Raw genomic sequence first — 23,063 nt, forward strand, 5'->3', positions numbered from 1 at the left:
AAATAATATCTTGATTTTGCCTCTTTGTATTCCGATAGTCATAACTTTATTATTTTTCCGTCCTCATAGTCATATAAGGGCTTGTTTTTAGCGAGACAAGTTCTTGTTTTTAATGGCAGCATTTAATGTACCCTATAATGTACTGAAAGAAAACTCTTTGTGGGGTGGAATGGAAAACACAAAAGCAATTTGTCCAATGCTTTTTGAGTAGTAAAAATTGCAAGTTTATTTTATTATTCAGGTTAATAGGATATCAATATGAATACACGTTTGCATGTATTTTCTACTGACGTGACGTGAATCTTTGGTGTAAAAGTGGCCGGTTAGCTCAGTTGGTTAGAGCGTGTTGCTAATAACACCAAGGTCACGGGTTCGATCCCCGTACGGGCTATGGAAGCTCACTTTTGTTACATGCTTGTTACAGAGTTGAATAGTTGATAATATTGAAAAAAGGTCCATCAAATTCAACCTATAAACCTGCCGTGTTGATCCAGAGGAAGGCAAAAACTGTCTTGGAGTGCATTCCAATGTTGTCATTAGGGGAAAAATTCCTCCCTTACTCCAAATATGGCTATTAGAATAAATTCCTGGATCAAAGTTCCATCTCCAGAATCTGGTACAAATATGATGAAATTTTATATTTTTCAAAAAAACACTTTTCAATGTGGCAGAGTTCAATCGTCGAACTGCTCTTACAGTAAAGAATCCCCGTCTGTGATGAGGTCCTTTAATTACCTTGCTTTCCCTTCTTTGCACGCATTCTAGTTCAGCAATGTCCTTCTCATACACAGGTGCTCAAAACTGTACACAATATTCCATGTATGATCTAACCGGTGATTTATAGAAATGCAGAGTTTGTTGCATGAAATCATCTTAGAGGTCCAATTTCAACCTTAAGGACAAAAATAATATCTTGATTTTGCCTCTTTGTATTCCGATAGTCATAACTTTATTATTTTTCCGTCCTCATAGTCATATAAGGGCTTGTTTTTAGCGAGACAAGTTCTTGTTTTTAATGGCAGCATTTAATGTACCCTATAATGTACTGAAAGAAAACTCTTTGTGGGGTGGAATGGAAAACACAAAAGCAATTTGTCCAATGCTTTTTGAGTAGTAAAAATTGCAAGTTTATTTTATTATTCAGGTTAATAGGATATCAATATGAATACACGTTTGCATGTATTTTCTACTGACGTGACGTGAATCTTTGGTGTAAAAGTGGCCGGTTAGCTCAGTTGGTTAGAGCGTGTTGCTAATAACACCAAGGTCACGGGTTCGATCCCCGTACGGGCTATGGAAGCTCACTTTTGTTACATGCTTGTTACAGAGTTGAATAGTTGATAATATTGAAAAAAGGTCCATCAAATTCAACCTATAAACCTGCCGTGTTGATCCAGAGGAAGGCAAAAACTGTCTTGGAGTGCATTCCAATGTTGTCATTAGGGGAAAAATTCCTCCCTTACTCCAAATATGGCTATTAGAATAAATTCCTGGATCAAAGTTCCATCTCCAGAATCTGGTACAAATATGATGAAATTTTATATTTTTCAAAAAAACACTTTTCAATGTGGCAGAGTTCAATCGTCGAACTGCTCTTACAGTAAAGAATCCCCGTCTGTGATGAGGTCCTTTAATTACCTTGCTTTCCCTTCTTTGCACGCATTCTAGTTCAGCAATGTCCTTCTCATACACAGGTGCTCAAAACTGTACACAATATTCCATGTATGATCTAACCGGTGATTTATAGAAATGCAGAGTTTGTTGCATGAAATCATCTTAGAGGTCCAATTTCAACCTTAAGGACAAAAATAATATCTTGATTTTGCCTCTTTGTATTCCGATAGTCATAACTTTATTATTTTTCCGTCCTCATAGTCATATAAGGGCTTGTTTTTAGCGAGACAAGTTCTTGTTTTTAATGGCAGCATTTAATGTACCCTATAATGTACTGAAAGAAAACTCTTTGTGGGGTGGAATGGAAAACACAAAAGCAATTTGTCCAATGCTTTTTGAGTAGTAAAAATTGCAAGTTTATTTTATTATTCAGGTTAATAGGATATCAATATGAATACACGTTTGCATGTATTTTCTACTGACGTGACGTGAATCTTTGGTGTAAAAGTGGCCGGTTAGCTCAGTTGGTTAGAGCGTGTTGCTAATAACACCAAGGTCACGGGTTCGATCCCCGTACGGGCTATGGAAGCTCACTTTTGTTACATGCTTGTTACAGAGTTGAATAGTTGATAATATTGAAAAAAGGTCCATCAAATTCAACCTATAAACCTGCCGTGTTGATCCAGAGGAAGGCAAAAACTGTCTTGGAGTGCATTCCAATGTTGTCATTAGGGGAAAAATTCCTCCCTTACTCCAAATATGGCTATTAGAATAAATTCCTGGATCAAAGTTCCATCTCCAGAATCTGGTACAAATATGATGAAATTTTATATTTTTCAAAAAAACACTTTTCAATGTGGCAGAGTTCAATCGTCGAACTGCTCTTACAGTAAAGAATCCCCGTCTGTGATGAGGTCCTTTAATTACCTTGCTTTCCCTTCTTTGCACGCATTCTAGTTCAGCAATGTCCTTCTCATACACAGGTGCTCAAAACTGTACACAATATTCCATGTATGATCTAACCGGTGATTTATAGAAATGCAGAGTTTGTTGCATGAAATCATCTTAGAGGTCCAATTTCAACCTTAAGGACAAAAATAATATCTTGATTTTGCCTCTTTGTATTCCGATAGTCATAACTTTATTATTTTTCCGTCCTCATAGTCATATAAGGGCTTGTTTTTAGCGAGACAAGTTCTTGTTTTTAATGGCAGCATTTAATGTACCCTATAATGTACTGAAAGAAAACTCTTTGTGGGGTGGAATGGAAAACACAAAAGCAATTTGTCCAATGCTTTTTGAGTAGTAAAAATTGCAAGTTTATTTTATTATTCAGGTTAATAGGATATCAATATGAATACACGTTTGCATGTATTTTCTACTGACGTGACGTGAATCTTTGGTGTAAAAGTGGCCGGTTAGCTCAGTTGGTTAGAGCGTGGTGCTAATAACGCCAAGGTCACGGGTTCGATCCCCGTACGGGCCATGTAAGCTCACTTTTGTTACATGCTTTTGTTACAGAGTTGAATAGTTGATATTATTGAAAAAAGGTCCATCAAATTCAACCTATAAACCTGCCGTGTTGATCCAGAGGAAGGCAAAAACTGTCTTGGAGTGCATTCCAATGTTGTCATTAGGGGAAAAAGTCCTCGCTTACTTCAAATATGGCTATTAGAATAAATTCCTGGATCAAAGTTCCATCTCCAGAATCTGGTACAAATATGATGACATTTTATATTTTTCAAAAAAACACTTTTCAATGTGGCAGAGAGTTCAATCGTCGAACTGCTCTTACAGTAAACAATCCCCGTCTGTGATGAGGTCCTTTAATTACCTTGCTTTCCCTTCTTTGCACGCATTCTAGTTCAGCAACGTCCTTCTCATACACAGGTGCTCAAAACTGTACACAATATTCCATGTATGATCTAACCGGTGATTTATAGAAATGCAGAGTTTGTTGCATGAAATCATCTTAGAGGTCCAATTTCAACCTTAAGGACAAAAATAATATCTTGATTTTGCCTCTTTGTATTCCGATAGTCATAACTTTATTATTTTTCCGTCCTCATAGTCATATAAGGGCTTGTTTTTAGCGAGACAAGTTCTTGTTTTTAATGGCAGCATTTAATGTACCCTATAATGTACTGAAAGAAAACTCTTTGTGGGGTGGAATGGAAAACACAAAAGCAATTTGTCCAATGCTTTTTGAGTAGTAAAAATTGCAAGTTTATTTTATTATTCAGGTTAATAGGATATCAATATGAATACACGTTTGCATGTATTTTCTACTGACGTGACGTGAATCTTTGGTGTAAAAGTGGCCGGTTAGCTCAGTTGGTTAGAGCGTGTTGCTAATAACACCAAGGTCACGGGTTCGATCCCCGTACGGGCTATGGAAGCTCACTTTTGTTACATGCTTGTTACAGAGTTGAATAGTTGATAATATTGAAAAAAGGTCCATCAAATTCAACCTATAAACCTGCCGTGTTGATCCAGAGGAAGGCAAAAACTGTCTTGGAGTGCATTCCAATGTTGTCATTAGGGGAAAAATTCCTCCCTTACTCCAAATATGGCTATTAGAATAAATTCCTGGATCAAAGTTCCATCTCCAGAATCTGGTACAAATATGATGAAATTTTATATTTTTCAAAAAAACACTTTTCAATGTGGCAGAGTTCAATCGTCGAACTGCTCTTACAGTAAAGAATCCCCGTCTGTGATGAGGTCCTTTAATTACCTTGCTTTCCCTTCTTTGCACGCATTCTAGTTCAGCAATGTCCTTCTCATACACAGGTGCTCAAAACTGTACACAATATTCCATGTATGATCTAACCGGTGATTTATAGAAATGCAGAGTTTGTTGCATGAAATCATCTTAGAGGTCCAATTTCAACCTTAAGGACAAAAATAATATCTTGATTTTGCCTCTTTGTATTCCGATAGTCATAACTTTATTATTTTTCCGTCCTCATAGTCATATAAGGGCTTGTTTTTAGCGAGACAAGTTCTTGTTTTTAATGGCAGCATTTAATGTACCCTATAATGTACTGAAAGAAAACTCTTTGTGGGGTGGAATGGAAAACACAAAAGCAATTTGTCCAATGCTTTTTGAGTAGTAAAAATTGCAAGTTTATTTTATTATTCAGGTTAATAGGATATCAATATGAATACACGTTTGCATGTATTTTCTACTGACGTGACGTGAATCTTTGGTGTAAAAGTGGCCGGTTAGCTCAGTTGGTTAGAGCGTGTTGCTAATAACACCAAGGTCACGGGTTCGATCCCCGTACGGGCTATGGAAGCTCACTTTTGTTACATGCTTGTTACAGAGTTGAATAGTTGATAATATTGAAAAAAGGTCCATCAAATTCAACCTATAAACCTGCCGTGTTGATCCAGAGGAAGGCAAAAACTGTCTTGGAGTGCATTCCAATGTTGTCATTAGGGGAAAAATTCCTCCCTTACTCCAAATATGGCTATTAGAATAAATTCCTGGATCAAAGTTCCATCTCCAGAATCTGGTACAAATATGATGAAATTTTATATTTTTCAAAAAAACACTTTTCAATGTGGCAGAGTTCAATCGTCGAACTGCTCTTACAGTAAAGAATCCCCGTCTGTGATGAGGTCCTTTAATTACCTTGCTTTCCCTTCTTTGCACGCATTCTAGTTCAGCAATGTCCTTCTCATACACAGGTGCTCAAAACTGTACACAATATTCCATGTATGATCTAACCGGTGATTTATAGAAATGCAGAGTTTGTTGCATGAAATCATCTTAGAGGTCCAATTTCAACCTTAAGGACAAAAATAATATCTTGATTTTGCCTCTTTGTATTCCGATAGTCATAACTTTATTATTTTTCCGTCCTCATAGTCATATAAGGGCTTGTTTTTAGCGAGACAAGTTCTTGTTTTTAATGGCAGCATTTAATGTACCCTATAATGTACTGAAAGAAAACTCTTTGTGGGGTGGAATGGAAAACACAAAAGCAATTTGTCCAATGCTTTTTGAGTAGTAAAAATTGCAAGTTTATTTTATTATTCAGGTTAATAGGATATCAATATGAATACACGTTTGCATGTATTTTCTACTGACGTGACGTGAATCTTTGGTGTAAAAGTGGCCGGTTAGCTCAGTTGGTTAGAGCGTGTTGCTAATAACACCAAGGTCACGGGTTCGATCCCCGTACGGGCTATGGAAGCTCACTTTTGTTACATGCTTGTTACAGAGTTGAATAGTTGATAATATTGAAAAAGGTCCATCAAATTCAACCTATAAACCTGCCGTGTTGATCCAGAGGAAGGCAAAAACTGTCTTGGAGTGCATTCCAATGTTGTCATTAGGGGAAAAATTCCTCCCTTACTCCAAATATGGCTATTAGAATAAATTCCTGGATCAAAGTTCCATCTCCAGAATCTGGTACAAATATGATGAAATTTTATATTTTTCAAAAAAACACTTTTCAATGTGGCAGAGTTCAATCGTCGAACTGCTCTTACAGTAAAGAATCCCCGTCTGTGATGAGGTCCTTTAATTACCTTGCTTTCCCTTCTTTGCACGCATTCTAGTTCAGCAATGTCCTTCTCATACACAGGTGCTCAAAACTGTACACAATATTCCATGTATGGTCTAACCGGTGATTTATAGAAATGCAGAGTTTGTTGCATGAAATCATCTTAGAGGTCCAATTTCAACCTTAAGGACAAAAATAATATCTTGATTTTGCCTCTTTGTATTCCGATAGTCATAACTTTATTATTTTTCCGTCCTCATAGTCATATAAGGGCTTGTTTTTAGCGAGACAAGTTCTTGTTTTTAATGGCAGCATTTAATGTACCCTATAATGTACTGAAAGAAAACTCTTTGTGGGGTGGAATGGAAAACACAAAAGCAATTTGTCCAATGCTTTTTGAGTAGTAAAAATTGCAAGTTTATTTTATTATTCAGGTTAATAGGATATCAATATGAATACACGTTTGCATGTATTTTCTGCTGACGTGACGTGAATTTTTGGTGTAAAAGTGGCCGGTTAGCTCAGTTGGTTAGAGCGTGGTGCTAATAACGCCAAGGTCATGGGTTCGATCCCCGTACGGGCCATGGAAGCTCACTTTTGTTACGTGCTTGTTACAGAGTTGAATAGTTGCTAATATTGAAAAAAGGTCCATCAAATTCAACCTATAAACCTGCCGTGTTGATCCAGAGGAAGGCAAAAACTGTCTTGGAGTGCATTCCAATGTTGTCATTAGGGGAAAATTTCCTCCCTTACTCCAAATATGGCTATTAGAATAAATTCCTGGATCAAAGTTCCATCTCCAGAATCTGGTACAAATATGATGAAATTTTATATTTTTCAAAAAAACACTTTTCAATGTGGCAGAGTTCAATCGTCGAACTGCTCTTAAAGTAAAGAATCCCCGTCTGTGATGAGGTCCTTTAATTACCTTGCTTTCCCTTCTTTGCACGCATTCTAGTTCAGCAATGTCCTTCTCATACACAGGTGCTCAAAACTGTACACAATATTCCATGTATGGTCTAACCGGTGATTTATAGAAATGCAGAGTTTGTTGCATGAAATCATCTTAGAGGTCCAATTTCAACCTTAAGGACAAAAATAATATCTTGATTTTGCCTCTTTGTATTCCGATAGTCATAACTTTATTATTTTTCCGTCCTCATAGTCATATAAGGGCTTGTTTTTAGCGAGACAAGTTCTTGTTTTTAATGGCAGCATTTAATGTACCCTATAATGTACTGAAAGAAAACTCTTTGTGGGGTGGAATGGAAAACACAAAAGCAATTTGTCCAATGCTTTTTGAGTAGTAAAAATTGCAAGTTTATTTTATTATTCAGGTTAATAGGATATCAATATGAATACACGTTTGCATGTATTTTCTGCTGACGTGACGTGAATTTTTGGTGTAAAAGTGGCCAGTTAGCTCAGTTGGTTAGAGCGTGGTGCTAATAACGCCAAGGTCATGGGTTCGATCCCCGTACGGGCCATGGAAGCTCACTTTTGTTACGTGCTTGTTACAGAGTTGAATAGTTGATAATATTGAAAAAAGGTCCATCAAATTCAACCTATAAACCTGCCGTGTTGATCCAGAGGAAGGCAAAAACTGTCTTGGAGTGCATTCCAATCTTGTCATTAGGGGAAAAATTCCTCCCTTACTCCAAATATGGCTATTAGAATAAATTCCTGGATCAAAGTTCCATCTCCAGAATCTGGTACAAATATGATGAAATTTTATATTTTTCAAAAAAACACTTTTCATTGTGGCAGAGAGTTCAATCGTCGAACTGCTCTTACAGTAAAGAATCCCCGTCTGTGATGAGGTCCTTTAATTACCTTGCTTTCCCTTCTTTGCACGCATTCTAGTTCAGCAATGTCCTTCTCATACACAGGTGCTCAAATTTGTACACAATATTCCATGTATGGTCTAACCGGTGATTTATAGAAATGCAGAGTTTGTTGCATGAAATCATCTTAGAGGTCCAATTTCAACCTTAAGGACAAAAATAATATCTTGATTTTGCCTCTTTGTATTCCGATAGTCATAACTTTATTATTTTTCCGTCCTCATAGTCATATAAGGGCTTGTTTTTAGCGAGACAAGTTCTTGTTTTTAATGGCAGCATTTAATGTACCATATAATGTACTGAAGAAAACTCTTTGTGTGGTGGAATGGAAAACACAAAAGCAATTTGTCCAATGCTTTTTGAGTAGTAAAAATTGCAAGTTTATTTTATTATTCAGGTTAATAGGATATCAATATGAATACACGTTTGCATGTATTTTCTACTTACGTGACGTGAATCTTTGGTGTAAAAGTGGCCGGTTAGCTCAGTTGGTTCGAGCGTGGGGCTAATAACGCCAAGGTCATGGGTTCGATCCCCGTATGGGCCATGGAAGCTCACTTTTGTTACATGCTTGTTACATGCTTGTTACAGAGTTGAATAGTTGATAATATTGAAAAAAGGTCCATCAAATTCAACCTATAAACCTCCCGTGTTGATCCAGAGGAAGGCAAAAACTGTCTTGGAGTGCATTCCAATGTTGTCATTAGGGGAAAAATTCCTCCCTTACTCCAAATATGGCTATTAGAATAAATTCCTGGATCAAAGTTCCATCTCCAGAATCTGGTCCAAATATGATGAAATTTTATATTATTCAAAAAAACACTTTTCAATGTGGTAGAGAGTTCAATCGTCGAACTGCTCTTACAGTAATGAATCCCCGTCTGTGATGAGGTCCTTTAATTACCTTGCACGCATTCTAGTTCAGCAATGTCCTTCTCATACACGGGTGCTCAAAACTGTACACAATATTCCATGTATGGTCTAACCGGTGATTTATAGAAATGCAGAGTTTGTTGCATGAAATCATCTTAGAGGTCCAATTTCAACCTTAAGGACAAAAATAGTATCTTGATTTTGCCTCTTTGTATTCCGATAGTCATAACTTTATTATTTTTCCGTCCTCATAGTCATATAAGGGCTTGTTTTTAGCGAGACAAGTTCTTGTTTTTAATGGCAGCATTTAATGTACCATATAATGTACTGAAAGAAAACTCTTTGTGGGGTGGAATGGAAAACACAAAAGCAATTTGTCCAATGCTTTTTGAGTAGTAAAAATTGCAAGTTTATTTTATTATTCAGGTTAATAGGATATCAATATGAATACACGTTTGCATGTATTTTCTACTGACGTGACGTGAAACTTTGGTGTAAAAGTGGCCGGTTAGCTCAGTTGGTTAGAGCGTGGTGCTAATAACGCCAAGGTCAGGGGTTCGATCCCCGTACGGGCCATGGAAGCTCACTTTTGTTACATGCTTGTTACAGAGTTGAATAGTTGATAATATTGAAAAAAGGTCCATCAAATTCAACCTATAAACCTGCAGTGTTGATCCAGAGGAAGGCAAAAACTGTCTTGGAGTGCATTCCAATGTTGTCATTAGGGGAAAAATTCCTCCCTTACTCCAAATATGGCTATTAGAATAAATTCCTGGATCAAAGTTCCATCTCCAGAATCTGGTACAAATATGATGAAATTTTATATTTTTCAAAAAAACACTTTTCAATGTGGCCGTGTTGATCCAGAGGAAGGCAAAAACTGTCTTGGAGTGCATTCCAATGTTGTCATTAGGGGAAAAATTCCTCCCTTACTCCAAATATGGCTATTAGAATAAATTCCTGGATCAAAGTTCCATCTCCAGAATCTGGTACAAATATGATGACATTTTATATTTTTCAAAAAAACACTTTTCAATGTGGCAGAGAGTTCAATCGTCGAACTGCTCTTACAGTAAAGAATCCCCGTCTGTGATGAGGTCCTTTAATTACCTTGCTTTCCCTTCTTTGCACGCATTCTAGTTCAGCAATGTCCTTCTCATACACAGGTGCTCAAAACTGTACACAATATTCCATGTATGGTCTAACCGGTGATTTATAGAAATGCAGAGTTTGTTGCATGAAATCATGTTAGAGGTCCAATTTCAACCTTAAGGACAAAAATAATATCTTGATTTTGCCTCTTTGTATTCCGATAGTCATAACTTTATTATTTTTCCGTCCTCATAGTCATATAAGGGCTTGTTTTTAGCGAGACAAGTTCTTGTTTTTAATGGCAGCATTTAATGTACTATATAATGTACTGAAATAAAACTCTTTTTGGGGTGGAATGGAAAACACAAAAGCAATTTGTCCAATGCTTTTTGAGTAGTAAAAATTGCAAGTTTATTTTATTATTCAGGTTAATAGGATATCAATATGAATACACGTTTGCATGTATTTTCTACTGACGTGACGTGAATCTTTGGTGTAAAAGTGGCCGGTTAGCTCAGTTGGTTAGGGCGTGGTGCTAATAACGCCAAGGTCACGGGTTCGATCCCCATACGGGCCATGAAAGCTCACTTTTGTTTACATGCTTGTTACAGAGTTGAATAGTTGATAATATTGAAAAAAGGTCCATCAAATTCAACCTATAAACCTGCCGTGTTGATCCAGAGGAAGGCAAAAACTGTCTTGGAATGCATTCCAATGTTGTCATTAGGGGAAAAATTCCTCCCTTACTCCAAATATGGCTATTAGAATAAATTCCTGGATCAAAGTTCCATCTCCAGAATCTGGTACAAATATGATGACATTTTATATTTTTCAAAAAAACACTTTTCAATGTGGCAGAGAGTTCAATCGTCGAACTGCTCTTACAGTAAAGAATCCCCGTCTGTGATGAGGTCCTTTAATTACCTTGCTTTCCCTTCTTTGCACGCATTCTAGTTCAGCAATGTCCTTTTCATACACAGGTGCTCAAAACTGTACACAATATTCCATGTATGGTCCAACCGGTGATTTATAGAAATGCAGAGTTTGTTGCATGAAATCATCTTAGAGGTCCAATTTCAACCTTAAGGACAAAAATAATATCTTGATTTTGCCTCTTTGTATTCCGATAGTCATAACTTTATTATTTTTCCGTCCTCATAGTCATATAAGGGCTTGTTTTTAGCGAGACAAGTTCTTGTTTTTAATGGCAGCATTTAATGTACCATATAATGTACTGAAATAAAACTCTTTGTGGGGTGGAATGGAAAACACAAAAGCAATTTGTCCAATGCTTTTTGAGTAGTAAATATTGCAAGTTTATTTTATTATTCAGGTTAATAGGATATCAATATGAATACACGTTTGCATGTATTTTCTACTGACGTGACGTGAATCTTTGGTGTAAAAGTGGCCGGTTAGCTCAGTTGGTTAGTGCGTGGTGCTAATAACGCCAAGGTCACGGGTTCGATCCCCATACGGGCCATGGAAGCTCACTTTTGTTACATGCTTGTTACAGAGTTGAATAGTTGATAATATTGAAAAAATGTCCATCAAATTCAACCTATAAACCTGCCGTGTTGATCCAGAGGAAGGCAAAAACTGTCTTGGAGTGCATTCCAATGTTGTCATTAGGGGAAAAATTCCTCCCTTACTCCAAATATGGCTATTAGAATAAATTCCTGGATCAAAGTTCCATCTCCAGAATCTGGTACAAATATGATGACATTTTATATTTTTCAAAAAAACACTTTTCAATGTGGCAGAGAGTTCAATCGTCGAACTGCTCTTACAGTAAAGAATCCCCGTCTGTGATGAGGTCCTTTAATTACCTTGCTTTCCCTTCTTTGCACGCATTCTAGTTCAGCAATGTCCTTCTCATACACAGGTGCTCAAAACTGTACATAATATTACATGTATGGTCTAACCGGTGATTTATAGAAATGCAGAGTTTGTTGCATGAAATCATGTTAGAGGTCCAATTTCAACCTTAAGGACAAAAATAATATCTTGATTTTGCCTCTTTGTATTCCGATAGTCATAACTTTATAATTTTTCCGTCCTCATAGTCATATAAGGGCTTGTTTTTAGCGAGACAAGTTCTTGTTTTTAATGGCAGCATTTAATGTACCATATAATGTACTGAAAGAAAACTCTTTGTGGGGTGGAATGGAAAACACAAAAGCAATTTGTCCAATGCTTTTTGAGTAGTAAAAATTGCAAGTTTATTTTATTATTCAGGTTAATAGGATATCAATATGAATACACGTTTGCATGTATTTTCTACTGACGTGACGTGAATCTTTGGGGTAAAAGTGGCTGGTTAGCTCAGTTGGTTAGAGCGTGGTGCTAATAACACCAAGGTCATGGGTTCGATCCCCGTACGGGCCATGGAAGCTCACTTTTGTTACATGCTTGTTACAGAGTTGAATAGTTGATAATATTGAAAAAAGGTCCATCAAATTCAACCTATAAACCTGCCGTGTTGATCCAGAGGAAGGCAAAAACTGTCTTGGAGGGGAAAAATTCCTCCCTTACTCCAAATATGGCTATTAGAATAAATTCCTGGATCAAAGTTCCATCTCCAGAATCTGGTACAAATATGATCAAATGTTATATTTTTCAAAAAAACACTTTTCAATGTGGCAGAGAGTTCAATCGTCGAACTGCTCTTACAGTAAAGAATCCCCGTCTGTGATGAGGTCCTTTAATTACCTTGCTTTCCCGTCTTTGCATGCATTCTAGTTCAGCAATGTTCTTCTCATACACAGGTGCTTAAAACTGTACACAATATTCCATGTATGGTCTAACCGGTGATTTATAGAAATGCAGAGTTTGTTGCATGAAATCATCTTAGAGGTTCAATTTCAACCTTAAGGACAAAAATAATATATTGATTTTGCCTCTTTGTATTCTGATAGTCATAACTTTATTATTTTTCCGTCCTCATAGTCATATAAGGGCTTGTTTTTAGCGAGACAAGTTCTTGTTTTTAATGGCAGCATTTAATGTACCATATAATGTACTGAAAGAAAACTCTTTGTGGGGTGGAATGGAAAAATAATATCTTGATTTTGCCTCTTTGTATTCCGATAGTCATAACTTTATTATTTTTCCGTCCTCATAGTCATATAAGGGCTTGTTTTTAGCGAGACAAGTTCTTGTTTTTAATGGCAGCATTTAATGTACCATATAATGTACTGAAGAAAACTCTTTGTGGGGTGGAATGGAAAACACAAAAGCAATTTGTCCAATGCTTTTTGAGTAGTAAAAATTGCAAGTTTATTTTATTATTCAGGTTAATAGGATATCAATATGAATACACGTTTGCATGTATTTTCTACTGACGTGACGTGAATCTTTGGTGTAAAAGTGGCCGGTTAGCTCAGTTTGTTAGAGCGTGGTGCTAATAACGCCAAGGTCATGGGTTCGATCCCCGTACGGGCCATGGAAGCTCACTTTTGTTACATGTTTGTTACAGAGTTGAATAGTTGATAATATTGAAAAAAGTTCCATCAAATTCAACCTATAAACCTGCCGTGTTGATCCAGAGGAAGGCAAAAACTGTCTTGGAGTGCATTCCAATTTTCTCATTAGGGGAAAAATTCCTCCCTTACTCCAAATATGGCTATTAGAATAAATTCCTGGATCAAAGTTCCATCTCCAGAATCTGGTACAAATATGATGAAATTTTATATTTTTCAAAAAAACACTTTTCAATGTGGCAGAGTTCAATCGTCGAACTGCTCTTACAGTAAAGAATCCCCGTCTGTGATGAGGTCCTTTAATTACCTTGCTTTCCCTTCTTTGCACGCATTCTAGTTCAGCAATGTCCTTCTCATACACAGGTGCTCAAAACTGTACACAATATTCCATGTATGGTCTAACCGGTGATTTATAGAAATGCAGAGTTTGTTGCATGAAATCATCTTAGAGGTCCAATTTCAACCTTAAGGACAAAAATAATATCTTGATTTTGCCTCTTTGTATTCCGATAGTCATAACTTTATTATTTTTCCGTCCTCATAGTCATATAAGGGCTTGTTTTTAGCGAGACAAGTTCTTGTTTTTAATGGCAGCATTTAATGTACCATATAATGTACTGAAAGAAAACTCTTTGTGGCGTGGAATGGAAAACACAAAAGCAATTTGTCCAATGCTTTTTGAGTAGTAAAAATTGCAAATTTATTTTATTATTCAGGTTAATAGGATATCAATATGAATACACGTTTGCATGTATTTTCTACTGACGTGACGTGAATCTTTGGTGTAAAAGTGGCCGGTTAGCTCAGTTGGTTAGAGTGTGGTGCTAATAACGCCAAGGTCACGGGTTCGATCCCCGTATGGGCCATGGAAGCTCACTTTTGTTACATGCTTGTTACATGCTTGTTACAGAGTTGAATAGTTGATATTATTGAAAAAAGGTCCATCAAATTCAACCTATAAACCTGCCGTGTTGATCCAGAGGAAGGCAAAAACTGTCTTGGAGTGCATTCCAATGTTGTCATTAGGGGAAAAAGTCCTCCCTTACTTCAAATATGGCTATTAGAATAAATTCCTGGATCAAAGTTCCATCTCCAGAATCTGGTACAAATATGATGAAATTTTATATTTTTCAAAAAAACACTTTTCAATGTGGCAGAGAGTTCAATCGTCGAACTGCTCTTACAGTAAAGAATCCCCGTCTGTGATGAGGTCCTTTAATTACCTTGCTTTCCCTTCTTTGCACGCATTCTAGTTCAGCAATGTCCTTCTCATACACAGGTGCTCAAAACTGTAGACAATATTCCATGTATGGTCTAACCGGTGATTTATAGAAATGCAGAGTTTGTTGCATGAAATCATCTTAGAGGTCCAATTTCAACCTTAAGGACAAAAATAATATCTTGATTTTGCCTCTTTGTATTCCGATAGTCATAACTTTATTATTTTTACGTCCTCATAGTCATATAAGGGCTTGTTTTTAGCGAGACAAGTTCTTGTTTTTAATGGCAGCATTTAATGTACCATATAATGTACTGAAGAAAACTCTTTGTGGGGTGGAATGGAAAACACAAAAGCAATTTGTCCAATGCTTTTTGAGTAGTAAAAATTGCAAGTTTATTTTATTATTCAGGTTAATAGGATATCAATATGAATACACGTTTGCATGTATTTTCTACTGACGTGACGTGAATCTTTGGTGTAAAAGTGGCCGGTTAGCTCAGTTGGTTAGAGCGTGGGACTAATAACGCCAAGGTCATGGGTTCGATCCCCGTATGGGCCATGGAAGCTCACTTTTGTTACATTCTTGTTACAGAGTTGAATAGTTGATAATATTGAAAAAAGGTCCATCAAATTCAACCTATAAACCTGCCGTGTTGATCCAGAGGAAGGCAAAAACTGTCTTGGAGTGCATTCCAATGTTGTCATTAGTGGAAAAATTCCTCCCTTACTCCAAATATGGCTATTAGAATAAATTCCTGGATCAAAGTTCCATCTCCAGAATCTGGTACAAATATGATGACATTTTATATTTTTCAAAAAAACACTTTTCAATGTGGCAGAGAGTTCAATCGTCGAACTGCTCTTACAGTAAAGAATCCCCGTCTGTGATGAGGTCCTTTAATTACCTTGCTTTCCCTTCTTTGCACGCTTTCTAGTTCAGCAATGTCCTTCTCATACACGGGTGCTCAAAACTGTACACAATATTCCATGTATGGTCTAACCGGTGATTTATAGAAATGCAGAGTTTGTTGCATGAAATCATCTTAGAGGTCCAATTTCAACCTTAAGGACAAAAATAGTATCTTGATTTTGCCTCTTTGTATTCCGATAGTCATAACTTTATTATTTTTCCGTCCTCATAGTCATATAAGGGCTTGTTTTTAGCGAGACAAGTTCTTGTTTTTAATGGCAGCATTTAATGTACCATATAATGTACTGAAAGAAAACTCTTTGTGGGGTGGAATGGAAAACACAAAAGCAATTTGTCCAATGCTTTTTGAGTAGTAAAAATTGCAAGTTTATTTTATTATTCAGGTTAATAGGATATCAATATGAATACACGTTTGCATGTATTTTCTACTGACGTGACGTGAATCTTTGGTGTTAAAGTGGCCGGTTAGCTCAGGTGGTTAGAGCGTGGTGCTAATAACGCCAAGGTCAGGGGTTCGATCCCCGTACGGGCCATGGAAGCTCACTTTTGTTACATGCTTGTTACAGAGTTGAATAGTTGATAATATTGAAAAAAGGTCCATCAAATTCAACCTATAAACCTGCCGTGTTGATCCAGAGGAAGGCAAAAACTGTCTTGGAGTGCATTCCAATGTTGTCATTAGGGGAAAAATTCCTCCCTTACTCCAAATATGGCTATTAGAATAAATTCCTGGATCAAAGTTCCATCTCCAGAATCTGGTACAAATATGATGAAATTTTATATTTTTCAAAAAAACACTTTTCAATGTGGCCGTGTTGATCCAGAGGAAGGCAAAAACTGTCTTGGAGTGCATTCCAATGTTGTCATTAGGGGAAAAATTCCTCCCTTACTCCAAATATGGCTATTAGAATAAATTCCTGGATCAAAGTTCCATCTCCAGAATCTGGTACAAATATGATGAAATTTTATATTTTTCAAAAAAACACTTTTCAATGTGGCAGAGAGTTCAATCGTCGAACTGCTCTTACAGTAAAGAATCCCCGTCTGTGATGAGGTCCTTTAATTACCTTGCTTTCCCTTCTTTGCACGCATTCTAGTTCAGCAATGTCCTTCTCATACACAGGTGCTCAAAACTGTAGACAATATTCCATGTATGGTCTAACCGGTGATTTATAGAAATGCAGAGTTTGTTGCATGAAATCATCTTAGAGGTCCAATTTCAACCTTAAGGACAAAAATAATATCTTGATTTTGCCTCTTTGTATTCCGATAGTCATAACTTTATTATTTTTACGTCCTCATAGTCATATAAGGGCTTGTTTTTAGCGAGACAAGTTCTTGTTTTTAATGGCAGCATTTAATGTACCATATAATGTACTGAAGAAAACTCTTTGTGGGGTGGAATGGAAAACACAAAAGCAATTTGTCCAATGCTTTTTGAGTAGTAAAAATTGCAAGTTTATTTTATTATTCAGGTTAATAGGATATCAATATGAATACACGTTTGCATGTATTTTCTACTGACGTGACGTGAATCCTTGGTGTAAAAGTGGCCGGTTAGCTCAGTTGGTTAGAGCGTGGGACTAATAACGCCAAGGTCATGGGTTCGATCCCCGTATGGGCCATGGAAGCTCACTTTTGTTACATGCTTGTTACAGAGTTGAATAGTTGATAATATTGAAAAAAGGTCCATCAAATTCAACCTATAAACCTGCCGTGTTGATCCAGAGGAAGGCAAAAACTGTCTTGGAGTGCATTCCAATGTTGTCATTAGTGGAAAAATTCCTCCCTTACTCCAAATATGGCTATTAGAATAAATTCCTGGATCAAAGTTCCATCTCCAGAATCTGGTACAAATATGATGAAATTTTATATTTTTCAAAAAAACACTTTTCAATGTGGCAGAGAGTTCAATCGTCGAACTGCTCTTACAGTAAAGAATCCCCGTCTGTGATGAGGTCCTTTAATTACCTTGCTTTCCCTTCTTTGCACGCATTCTAGTTCAGCAATGTCCTTCTCATACACAGGTGCTCAAAACTGTACACAATATTCCATGTATGGTGTAACCGGTGATTTATAGAAATGCAGAGTTTGTTGCATGAAATCATCTTAGAGGTTCAATTTCAACCTTAAGGACAAAAATAATATCTTGATTTTGCCTCTTTGTATTCCGATAGTCATAACTTTATTATTTTTCCGTCCTCATAGTCATATAAGGGCTTGTTTTTAGCGAGACAAGTTCTTGTTTTTAATGGCAGCATTTAATGTACCATATAATGTACTGAAAGAAAACTCTTTGTGGGGTGGAATGGAAAACACAAAAGCAATTTGTCCAATGCTTTTTGAGTAGTAAAAATTGCAAGTTTATTTTATTATTCAGGTTAATAGGATATCAATATGAATACACGTTTGCATGTATTTTCTACTGACGTGACGTGAATCTTTGGTGTAAAAGTGGCCGGTTAGCTCAGTTGGTTAGAGCGTGGTGCTAATAACGCCAAGGTCATGGGTTCGATCCCCGTACGGGCCATGGAAGCTCACTTTTGTTACATGCTTGTTACAGAGTTGAATAGTTGATAATATTGAAAAAAGGTCCATCAAATTCAACCTATAAACCTGCCGTGTTGATCCAGAGGAAGGCAAAAACTGTCTTGGAGTGCATTCCAATGTTGTCATTAGGGGAAAAATTCCTCCCTTACTCCAAATATGGCTATTAGAATAAATTCCTGGATCAAAGTTCCATCTCCAGAATCTGGTACAAATATGATGACATTTTATATTTTTCAAAAAAACACTTTTCAATGTGGCAGAGAGTTCAATCGTCGAACTGCTCTTACAGTAAAGAATCCCCGTCTGTGATGAGGTCCTTTAATTACCTTGCTTTCCCTTCTTTGCACGCATTCTAGTTCAGCAATGTCCTTCTCATACAGAGGTGCTCAAAACTGTACACAATATTCCATGTATGGTCTAACCGGTGATTTATAGAAATGCAGAGTTTGTTGCATGAAATCATCTTAGAGGTTCAATTTCAACCTTAAGGACAAAAATAATATCTTGATTTTGCCTCTTTGTATTCCGATAGTCATAACTTTATTATTTTTCCGTCCTCATAGTCATATAAGGGCTTGTTTTTAGCGAGACAAGTTCTTGTTTTTAATGGCAGCATTTAATGTACCATATAATGTACTGAAGAAAACTCTTTGTGGGGTGGAATGGAAAACACAAAAGCAATTTGTCCAATGCTTTTTGAGTAGTAAAAATTGCAAGTTTATTTTATTATTCAGGTTAATAGGATATCAATATGAATACACGTTTGCATGTATTTTCTACTGACGTGACGTGAATCTTTGGTGTAAAAGTGGCCGGTTAGCTCAGTTGGTTAGAGCGTGGTGCTAATAACGCCAAGGTCACGGGTTCGATCCCCGTACGGGCCATGGAAGCTCACTTTTGTTACATGCTTGTTACAGAGTTGAATAGTTGATAATATTGAAAAAAGGTCCATCAAATTCAACCTATAAACCTGCCGTGTTGATCCAGAGGAAGGCAAAAACTGTCTTGGAGTGCATTCCAATGTTGTCATTAGGGGAAAAATTCCTCCCTTACTCCAAATATGGCTATTAGAATAAATTCCTGGATCAAAGTTCCATCTCCAGAATCTGGTACAAATATGATGAAATTTTATATTTTTCAAAAAAACACTTATCAATGTGGCAGAGAGTTCAATCGTCGAACTGCTCTTACAGTAAAGAATCCCCGTCTGTGATGAGGTCCTTTAATTACCTTGCTTTCCCTTCTTTGCACGCATTCTAGTTCAGCAATGTCCTTCTCATACACAGGTGCTCAAAACTGTACACAATATTCCATGTATGGTCTAACCGGTGATTTATAGAAATGCAGAGTTTGTTGCATGAAATCATCTTAGAGGTTCAATTTCAACCTTAAGGACAAAAATAATATCTTGATTTTGCCTCTTTGTATTCCGATAGTCATAACTTTATTATTTTTCCGTCCTCATAGTCATATAAGGGCTTGTTTTTAGCGAGACAAGTTCTTGTTTTTAATGGCAGCATTTAATGTACCATATAATGTACTGAAAGAAAACTCCTCTTTGTGGGGTGGAATGGAAAACACAAAAGCAATTTGTCCAATGCTTTTTGAGTAGTAAAAATTGCAAGTTTATTTTATTATTCAGGTTAATAGGATATCAATATGAATACACGTTTGCATGTATTTTCTACTGACGTGACGTGAATCTTTGGTGTAAAAGTGGCCGGTTAGCTCAGTTGGTTAGAGCGTGGTGCTAATAACGCCAAGGTCACGGGTTTGATCCCCGTACGGGCCATGGAAGCTCACTTTTGTTACATGCTTGTTACATGCTTGTTACAGAGTTGAATAGTTGATAATATTGAAAAAAGGTCCATCAAATTCAACCTATAAACCTGCCGTGTTGATCCAGAGGAAGGCAAAAACTGTCTTGGAGTGCATTCCAATGTTGTCATTAGGGGAAAAATTCCTCCCTTACTCCAAATATGGCTATTAGAATAAATTCCTGGATCAAAGTTCCATCTCCAGAATCTGGTACAAATATGATGAAATTTTATATTTTTCAAAAAAACACTTATCAATGTGGCAGAGAGTTCAATCGTCGAACTGCTCTTACAGTAAAGAATCCCCGTCTGTGATGAGGTCCTTTAATTACCTTGCTTTCCCTTCTTTGCACGCATTCTAGTTCAGCAATGTCCTTCTCATACACAGGTGCTCAAAACTGTACACAATATTCCATGTATGGTCTAACCGGTGATTTATAGAAATGCAGAGTTTGTTGCATGAAATCATCTTAGAGGTCCAATTTCAACCTTAAGGACAAAAATAATATCTTGATTTTGCCTCTTTGTATTCCGATAGTCATAACTTTATTATTTTTCCGTCCTCATAGTCATATAAGGGCTTGTTTTTAGCGAGACAAGTTCTTGTTTTTAATGGCAGCATTTAATGTACCATATAATGTACTGAAAGAAAACTCTTTGTGGGGTGGAATGGAAAACACAAAAGCAATTTGTCCAATGCTTTTTGAGTAGTAAAAATTGCAAGTTTATTTTATTATTCAGGTTAATAGGATATCAATATGAATACACGTTTGCATGTATTTTCTACTGACGTGACGTGAATCTTTGGTGTAAAAGTGGCCGGTTAGCTCAGTTGGTTAGAGCGTGGTGCTAATAACGCCAAGGTCACGGGTTCGATCCCCGTACGGGCCATGGAAGCTCACTTTTGTTACATGCTTGTTACAGAGTTGAATAGTTGATAATATTGAAAAAAGGTCCATCAAATTCAACCTATAAACCTGCCGTGTTGATCCAGAGGAAGGCAAAAACTGTCTTGGAGTGCATTCCAATGTTGTCATTAGGGGAAAAATTCCTCCCTTACTCCAAATATGGCTATTAGAATAAATTCCTGGATCAAAGTTCCATCTCCAGAATCTGGTACAAATATGATGAAATTTTATATTTTTCAAAAAAACACTTATCAATGTGGCAGAGAGTTCAATCGTCGAACTGCTCTTACAGTAAAGAATCCCCGTCTGTGATGAGGTCCTTTAATTACCTTGCTTTCCCTTCTTTGCACGCATTCTAGTTCAGCAATGTCCTTCTCATACACAGGTGCTCAAAACTGTACACAATATTCCATGTATGGTCTAACCGGTGATTTATAGAAATGCAGAGTTTGTTGCATGAAATCATCTTAGAGGTCCAATTTCAACCTTAAGGACAAAAATAATATCTTGATTTTGCCTCTTTGTATTCCGATAGTCATAACTTTATTATTTTTCCGTCCTCATAGTCATATAAGGGCTTGTTTTTAGCGAGACAAGTTCTTGTTTTTAATGGCAGCATTTAATGTACCATATAATGTACTGAAAGAAAACTCTTTGTGGGGTGGAATGGAAAACACAAAAGCAATTTGTCCAATGCTTTTTGAGTAGTAAAAATTGCAAGTTTATTTTATTATTCAGGTTAATAGGATATCAATATGAATACACGTTTGCATGTATTTTCTACTGACGTGACGTGAATCTTTGGTGTAAAAGTGGCCGGTTAGCTCAGTTGGTTAGAGCGTGGTGCTAATAACGCCAAGGTCACGGGTTCGATCCCCGTACGGGCCATGGAAGCTCACTTTTGTTACATGCTTGTTACAGAGTTGAATAGTTGATAATATTGAAAAAAGGTCCATCAAATTCAACCTATAAACCTGCCGTGTTGATCCAGAGGAAGGCAAAAACTGTCTTGGAGTGCATTCCAATGTTGTCATTAGGGGAAAAATTCCTCCCTTACTCCAAATATGGCTATTAGAATAAATTCCTGGATCAAAGTTCCATCTCCAGAATCTGGTACAAATATGATGACATTTTATATTTTTCAAAAAAACACTTTTCAATGTGGCAGAGAGTTCAATCGTCGAACTGCTCTTACAGTAAAGAATCCCCGTCTGTGATGAGGTCCTTTAATTACCTTGCTTTCCCTTCTTTGCACGCATTCTAGTTCAGCAATGTCCTTCTCATACACAGGTGCTCAAAACTGTACACAATATTCCATGTATGGTCTAACCGGTGATTTATAGAAATGCAGAGTTTGTTGCATGAAATCATCTTAGAGGTTCAATTTCAACCTTAAGGACAAAAATAATATCTTGATTTTGCCTCTTTGTATTCCGATAGTCATAACTTTATTATTTTTCCGTCCTCATAGTCATATAAGGGCTTGTTTTTAGCGAGACAAGTTCTTGTTTTTAATGGCAGCATTTAATGTACCATATAATGTACTGAAAGAAAACTCTTTGTGGGGTGGAATGGAAAACACAAAAGCAATTTGTCCAATGCTTTTTGAGTAGTAAAAATTGCAAGTTTATTTTATTATTCAGGTTAATAGGATATCGATATGAATACACGTTTGCATGTATTTTCTACTGACGTGACGTGAATCTTTGGTGTAAAAGTGGCCGGTTAGCTCAGTTGGTTAGAGCGTGGTGCTAATAACGCCAAGGTCACGGGTTCGATCCCCGTACGGGCCATGGAAGCTCACTTTTGTTACATGCTTGTTACAGAGTTGAATAGTTGATAATATTGAAAAAAGGTCCATCAAATTCAACCTATAAACCTGCCGTGTTGATCCAGAGGAAGGCAAAAACTGTCTTGGAGTGCATTCCAATGTTGTCATTAGGGGAAAAATTCCTCCCTTACTCCAAATATGGCTATTAGAATAAATTCCTGGATCAAAGTTCCATCTCCAGAATCTGGTACAAATATGATGAAATTTTATATTTTTCAAAAAAACACTTATCAATGTGGCAGAGAGTTCAATCGTCGAACTGCTCTTACAGTAAAGAATCCCCGTCTGTGATGAGGTCCTTTAATTACCTTGCTTTCCCTTCTTTGCACGCATTCTAGTTCAGCAATGTCCTTCTCATACACAGGTGCTCAAAACTGTACAC

General features: G+C 36.8%; 10 non-coding genes across 10 annotated transcripts; all 10 read left to right on the forward strand.

Moving 5' to 3' along the window:
• Positions 1-3,026: 3,026 nt before the first annotated feature.
• TRNAI-AAU (transfer RNA isoleucine (anticodon AAU)) lies at positions 3,027-3,100 on the forward strand. The gene has a single exon. It is a non-coding gene; the product is annotated as a tRNA-Ile (tRNA).
• Positions 3,101-6,641: 3,541 nt separating this feature from the next.
• Positions 6,642-6,715, forward strand: TRNAI-AAU (transfer RNA isoleucine (anticodon AAU)). Its single transcript has one exon. It is a non-coding gene; the product is annotated as a tRNA-Ile (tRNA).
• Positions 6,716-7,544: 829 nt separating this feature from the next.
• Positions 7,545-7,618, forward strand: TRNAI-AAU (transfer RNA isoleucine (anticodon AAU)). Its single transcript has one exon. It is a non-coding gene; the product is annotated as a tRNA-Ile (tRNA).
• A 6,596-nt stretch (positions 7,619-14,214) lies between these two features.
• On the forward strand, positions 14,215-14,288 carry TRNAI-AAU (transfer RNA isoleucine (anticodon AAU)). Its single transcript has one exon. It is a non-coding gene; the product is annotated as a tRNA-Ile (tRNA).
• Positions 14,289-18,031: 3,743 nt separating this feature from the next.
• TRNAI-AAU (transfer RNA isoleucine (anticodon AAU)) lies at positions 18,032-18,105 on the forward strand. The gene has a single exon. It is a non-coding gene; the product is annotated as a tRNA-Ile (tRNA).
• Positions 18,106-18,935: 830 nt separating this feature from the next.
• TRNAI-AAU (transfer RNA isoleucine (anticodon AAU)) lies at positions 18,936-19,009 on the forward strand. The gene has a single exon. It is a non-coding gene; the product is annotated as a tRNA-Ile (tRNA).
• An 834-nt stretch (positions 19,010-19,843) lies between these two features.
• Positions 19,844-19,917, forward strand: TRNAI-AAU (transfer RNA isoleucine (anticodon AAU)). Its single transcript has one exon. It is a non-coding gene; the product is annotated as a tRNA-Ile (tRNA).
• An 842-nt stretch (positions 19,918-20,759) lies between these two features.
• On the forward strand, positions 20,760-20,833 carry TRNAI-AAU (transfer RNA isoleucine (anticodon AAU)). Its single transcript has one exon. It is a non-coding gene; the product is annotated as a tRNA-Ile (tRNA).
• Positions 20,834-21,664: 831 nt separating this feature from the next.
• TRNAI-AAU (transfer RNA isoleucine (anticodon AAU)) lies at positions 21,665-21,738 on the forward strand. Its single transcript has one exon. It is a non-coding gene; the product is annotated as a tRNA-Ile (tRNA).
• An 831-nt stretch (positions 21,739-22,569) lies between these two features.
• On the forward strand, positions 22,570-22,643 carry TRNAI-AAU (transfer RNA isoleucine (anticodon AAU)). The gene has a single exon. It is a non-coding gene; the product is annotated as a tRNA-Ile (tRNA).
• Positions 22,644-23,063: the final 420 nt, after the last annotated feature.

This window comes from Rhinoderma darwinii, chromosome 3, assembly GCF_050947455.1.
Source record: "Rhinoderma darwinii isolate aRhiDar2 chromosome 3, aRhiDar2.hap1, whole genome shotgun sequence".
In the NCBI taxonomy this organism is placed as follows: Eukaryota; Metazoa; Chordata; class Amphibia; order Anura; family Rhinodermatidae; genus Rhinoderma; species Rhinoderma darwinii.